The sequence below is a fragment of the Pinus tabuliformis genome, chromosome 7, assembly GCF_031772625.1.
Source record: "Pinus tabuliformis cultivar Carrire ecotype Pingquan chromosome 7, CPIR1, whole genome shotgun sequence".
Classification (NCBI taxonomy): Eukaryota; Viridiplantae; Streptophyta; class Pinopsida; order Pinales; family Pinaceae; genus Pinus; species Pinus tabuliformis.
Window position 1 is genome coordinate 1,735,648,356 of NC_142293.1, and position 6,568 is coordinate 1,735,654,923.

A 6,568-nucleotide genomic window follows, 5' to 3' on the forward strand; every position below is an offset into this window, starting at 1 on the left:
CCAGAAATGGACTTTACCTAAAGAGGTATTATGCTTAAAATGATGGGTATGGAGAAATTTTTAGATAGGTTAGATTTCCTTTCTAGCTAGCAAGTGTGTTAGTTTAGTCAGTGTGCTTAGCTTAGCGAGTGTGGTTTTTCGTCATTATTCTGGCTTATCTTGGTTTTACTCTTGATATTGTAGATGTCGACGCCTCTCCAAACATACATTGGATTTGCTGATGGTGCTTGTCGTAATACACGGAATATCTCTTCCGCAGCTTGGGTTATCTATTCGCCCTCTGACGAGTTAGTTTCTATGCATGGGGTAAGCCTCGGTCAAACAACGAATAACATTGCAGAATACAGTGCAGTGGTTGAATTATTATCCGAATCTATTTCATTTGGAATTCGACGTTTGATAGTGAGGTTAGATTCTGAACTTGTTGTATTACAGCTTAATAGAGTTTATGCCATTAGAAATCCTGTGTTATTAAGGTTGTTTTTGAGAGTGCGTCTCTTGGAACGTGAATTTGATTACATTGAATATCAACATATTCCAAGGTCTTTGAATACATTAGCAGATGCAATTGCTTCTCGAATGTTGGACAGACATTTACGATAATCATGCAAGTAAATTTAAAAACATTTCATCACATATGTTAAACAAGATAAGCCGGTAATAGTGATATATATAGATAGAAGTGTGTCAAAAAATATATACATCGTCTTCGATCATAGGTTTAAAACACCTTATGATCGGCAAAATGATAGTACAAAAAGTCAAAAATGTCACATGTGACTACAAAAGTGACTAGTCAATCACTGGTGGTGCTCTCTGTACGACACCACTGCGCGGGCTACCTTACGCAAAAATCTCCTAAACGGTCCAGGGACCGCGACTACGAAGCGCTGAAGCCTGATAGGAATGTCGTCCATAGTAGTCTCAGGTATATCTGCCGTGAGACGCTCTAGATCATGCTCCAACTCAGCTAGTACTTCTGCTGTCGCATCCTGTGGGGCCGGTACCGGTGCAGCTGGATGTAGTCTATCATAAGGCCGGAGGTTGGCTGGACGCTGTGGACCAACATCTGCATTTTGAAAAAGTTTACTATTAGTTTTGAGACGATATATATAAAAAAAATACAAAAATACATAACTAGAAAACTTGTGAAAATAAAAAGTACCTCTGTCGTCCCATTGTTCTCCCTGTGGAAGAACCATGTCCGGATCACCTCTGAAATCCATTCCGGCATACGGAAAGTCCTGTATCACAAAAAGCTGGCCCTCTAACCAGTCAAAATAACTATCTGAGAATCGAACTACTGTCGCGCCCTCGTCAGGATGCCGGGCCATCACCGCAACCCATCGTATCAGCTTTGGCTGCTGGGGACCCAAGATATCAACAGTGAGTTGCTGAGGGATCAGCATTGGAATTCTCTCCAAGGCAAAGCTCACGACTATAGGCCCATATCCAAAAGTCTTTAGTCGTCCGTTCTTTGCCTTGGTCAGTTGGCTCTTCATATGAGCCGACACAGCTTCACACCAGTTGAAAATGGTGCCTTGGTAACAGTCAATTGCCATCCGCATTTGGGATCCGGAAGCAATGTGTAAAGCGGCCGCGCCGCAAATTCTGGTAACCGTGAACGCTATGACTTTGAGTTCCGGTAGAGTGATGTGTTTTATCTCTATGCCTTTTGAATGGTGAGCCCCACGTGTGCACCAATCCTCGCGGAGACTATCAAGGGATTGGCCACCCGGCCTAGTCCCCGCAAGACTGAGTTGCTCACCTCTGTTTGGCAAGCCAGTGAGAAAGTATACATCCGAGGGCTCTATCTCGAGCTGGTGCCCTCCTATGTAAAAGCATTGTTCTTGTACGTTCCATCGCTCAACCAGCCATTCCAAGAATCTTACCTGGCCCCTCATGCCCGGTATGGTCCAATATTTGTATAATCCGCATGCTCTTAGGGCATCCAGGGAAGGTTGATGATTTATTGCAGCTTCATCTTCCTCTACATGCTCTCTTTCTCTCCAGTCTAACATGATTAATGCCCTGCATATCAAAAATAGCAATTAGAAATTGATTTGGGAATTTTTGGTGGTTTTTTGAGAGAGTTGGGGTTTTGAAATGCGCGTTTCTCGGAGGACGCACCCCGGCTTTGTAGCACAGGGCGCCCGGACGCAGCTGGCCTGAAGGCGGGCTGCGTCTTCCGACCGTTTTCCCGTATGAGAAAAAGTCGGGGGACGCAGGTCACCCGAAGGGCACCTGCGTCCGCCGAGAGGCGCATTCCAAAACCAAAACCCCCCAAAAAATGAAACTAAGACCTAAAAATTAATTCTAAACGGATAGAAATGCAGAGTAGGATGTGTAAAATACCTGGATGAGACGGCGTTCGATTCCGACGGTCAGATTTTCCGCAGCGACCACGGGAAGTTTCTTGTCAAAAGCTCCTTTTTCAACCTCAACAGTGAAACGGTAAAAATGACATGGTAAAAGGTCTTTTTATAGGTTTTTTGGATGAATTAGTTCATTTTTTACCATGAAAAGATGTTTTTGAATGTATTTTTGCCTATTTTAAACAGGTATGAGTAATGTGTTGCTTTTGTGCAGGACAAAGGGATTTCGAGGGAAATTGTAATTTTTCACAAACAAAAATATCAGAGTCATCTTTTAAGCCCTTTTCTGACTCCTAAAACATGAAAAGATCGCCGAGTGTTTCTTTTTCACTCGTTAAAACGGAATTAAAAGACGGTCCCCTTTTAGCTCTTTTCTGACCGCAAAATCAGGAAAAGATTGCCGGGTTTTTGTCGTTTCGAACTCGATAAGGAAATAAAACGACGTGTCCTTGATCGCTTTTTACTTTTCAGGTCAACGACACTATTATGAAAGTACTCCTTGGTCGCAAGATCAAGCGGTTCCCCCAGGTATTATTTTATACTTTTTCGGGCTTGAGGGACACAAATATACGAAAAAGTTCAACGTGGAGTCTCCTTTAGTTTTTTCAGACTCTCTAAAAATGAAAAACGCCGAGTTTCTCCTATACTGGGCTCGTTAAACTTTTACAGTAGAGGACCTGTTCAATTACAAACAGGAACGAACCACTCCTTCCTAGGGTTCGAATTTAAACTAGGTTGGACTCGTCCGAAGGATGAGCTTATAATCAAGCATATGTTATCCTCCTCAAGCTTGTTAAAAATAAAGAGGTACTTGCCAGAAATGGTGGGGGAAAAGAGAGAAGAATGAACCTGTTTGTCACCTTTTGTCTCAGAAGAAACTTTATTACCACTCTTGAACACGACACTTTTCATTCACCTGGGTTGGGAAATCTTTTACCTCACAGTTGACCAAATCACTTTGAAAGTCTTTAACCGGGTTTCGGGGATTAACTTTGAGTTATTCGTCACCAAGCCATCTGTTGTGTCGTTATGTGTTCAAGAGGTCTGCAAGCAAAAACTTTCATCTGCAAAATACTTGTCATCCATTTGACCATCCCTGAGTCAGTCCTTACAGCAACATTTCTTCAACTTGAACAATGATTTCGTGTTGCGGGCTTGCCTGCAACGGGTCGCTTTCTATCGACATCGACACATTATCTAGAAAGATGACTTAGGAATCGACAGTACCTTGAAGTCTGCATGCATCAATGGCAGGTTTCTCGCCTTTGACGTCAGTTTACATCATTGACTTTCGATCAAAGGATTCCGTGAAGTGTTCGACATCAAAACATCTATTCACATTTCACGGGTTGTGCTTGGTACTTTGAGAACCATTGACATTACTGGTGGTCTCTCTCACGCTTGTTAACAGTTTACATCATCGACTGGTAATCAAGTGGTTTCTAACATGTTCGACATCGAATCATTTAATCACATGGCTAGAATCGTACCAATTCGGGAAGTAGAAGTGAAGACCCTGGATCTAGTTTCTACCATCCAGGCTGCGAGGAGTTTTGTATTCATTATCTATGTAGACTAATCATAAACAGATGGCTGCGTCCATACTGTGTCTACAAAAGTCTATAAAAATGATGTACTGCAAGATCATTCCTGTATCAGAATAGTTAGTCCATTAGTTAAAGTTTTGAATCTGAGTATGGGAATGCCTACCTCAGTGATGATATAATCTTATCCATGTATTTTGTGTTGAAAATTGCAGGTTCCAACCAGGCCATCCACAAGACAATCCTTGAAATGATAAAGCGCTTCACCCTTCCTAGAATTACAAAACCCTACTCTATTCCAGGCTTCGCACTTTAGGGGGCAATCTGTTACACTAAAAAATGTCACCTTGACTACTTACAGTTAGTATGGCTCAAATCAACAGTCATGCTACCCTCTTAGGCAAGTCTCATGCCTCTGTTATCCATCTCAAACTCAAAGAAGAGAGAAAGTCTTGTAAAAACTATGTTTATCTCTGGGGTCGCAGGTTCTCTCTAGCCTTACCTGCGGGGACGCTGACCATGTTCACAAAATCTGCGTCCATGGACGCTCTGTATGTTAAGGGACAGGTGCGTCCCTCTGTAAAAGGCAAAATGCGCGAGTTTTATCTTGAAAAAGTTACTTGTGGTTACTTCTAGAACATTCTAGAGGTCGGTTTGATGAAATGGATGCGCCTCCAGTTGGTTCATGTATCTCTATTAAGGGGGAACTTATCCCATCAATAAGGGAGCTATCCCACCCAAAGAGGGGGATGATCCCATTGATAGTGGACCTGAATAACCTCTTTACAGCACTATAAATAAAGGCATTGAGCCAGAAGGAGAAGAGGTTGGAGCTATACATTTTCTTTGGGTAAATGCTGCAGGATTTAGGTCTTCCATTAGAGCCTTTGTGAGGAGAGATTGTCTTCACTTGATTCTACTTGGGAGAGGGTGAGCTTTGTCAAAGTAGAGGAAAACCCTTGATGGACCCTGGGAGGAACTTGCACAACACCAAGGCCAGGTTGTAAGAGTTTCTTTGTTTCGTTATTAATACAAACTGGTTTATTTTTCTCAATAGCTTGTGTTAATGAGTTATTTCATGTGTTCCTTGGTCTGCATGTTGAATATATGTTTTATTATATGAAATGCAAGTGCTTGGTAATTGTTTGATTGTTTGTGGTTGCAGGAATTGACTTGAAGGAGGAGCTCATCCGGATCGTCAAGAACGGACTTCAACAACAGCGTTTTGAAATAAGGTAAGCCTAAACACTTGTAGTTTTCATGTTGTAAAAGGTGTATTTAGAGAAAGATCACTCCATTTTGTCTTGTTTGTCATTAGAATGTCTTAGACTTCTAGGAAGGTCAGTCGTGTCCGCACCCTTGACAAATTCCGTGTGACACTCTTCTTTCATGGCTTGCTCCCACTTCTTCCTGGTTTCTACCTGCACTGCTTCTTCATAACATTCGGGTTCGCCAGAATCAGTCAACAATAAATAATATAATGAAGGAGAGTAATGTTCAGGGGGTCTACTTATCCTGGTAGATCTTCTAACACCACTTTCGGGTGTTTGGGGTGCCTGTTGCTATTGTGGTGGTTGCTGTTGTTGTGGTTGTTGATTATTATTATTTTCAGGAACCTTTACTTTTTCAGTGATTTCGTCAAGAACTGCATATTCCTTGTGTTATCTCAAAATCAGACCCTGGAAGGCTGCTGACCAGGAAGACTTCAAGTAACTGTTTCAAACCAATCTTTTGACTAAGGTTTAGCCTCCTTAGCCTGAGAGGGTTCTCTCAAAAAAGGTTATTGATTTTGATTTAAAAATAAGAGGGCTAACTCTTGTGAAATAACAGTGACAAATATGAAGGTTGGACAAGCATTACACAAGTTTCCATTGGGCCTATGGAGTCAATAAAACTTCAGCAAATAATGATACAGCCTTTACATAGAAGTCAGGGCATGTGGCATTTAAATGTTCAAAACACAACTCTTATAAAACCACAGTTCATGAATGTGTACAGGAAATCAGAGCAGCATAAGTGAATTCTGAGTGATTACACATTTATGCAACTGTAAAATAGATCAGGGATAAGCAAAACCATACATCTTGAACATAAAAACACTTTATGAATCCTGAGAAGAAAAGCAGTTTTATTATATTACTGAACTCTGTCTTTCTACATAAGCCAAAACAGTACTCTGTTTTTATAAAATCTCCAACCCTCATTACATCACTGTCTTAGCTATATATAGAATTCTTATTCTACCTAATTCGAGATTCCTCCTCCAGCATGAGGGGAATTCGATAACTGCTTTTGATGACACCTATCTGCTATTCAACTAACTATTAAATACAATAAAGTGCTTAACTGGAGTTTTAAAGAGTTCTAATTTGACTATGACTCTAACTCTATCTTCCATGTATAATGATTCCTCCTCGTTCTTTGACACCTGGTCTTCTTTCAGTTTGGCTGAGATGGCTGAGATGGGTAATCAATGCTCCATGTTGACCTTGGATGCTGACCCCTTTAACTGCATCAGTGGTGTTAGGAGATATCCCTTGCTTTTCGGTTCCAGTTTTCCACACCTTGTTCGAATATACAGCAGCATGTCTTCTAGCCCTTTAATATCCCAAAAATATAGAACACTACCATGTTCCTAATGTGTTGGAG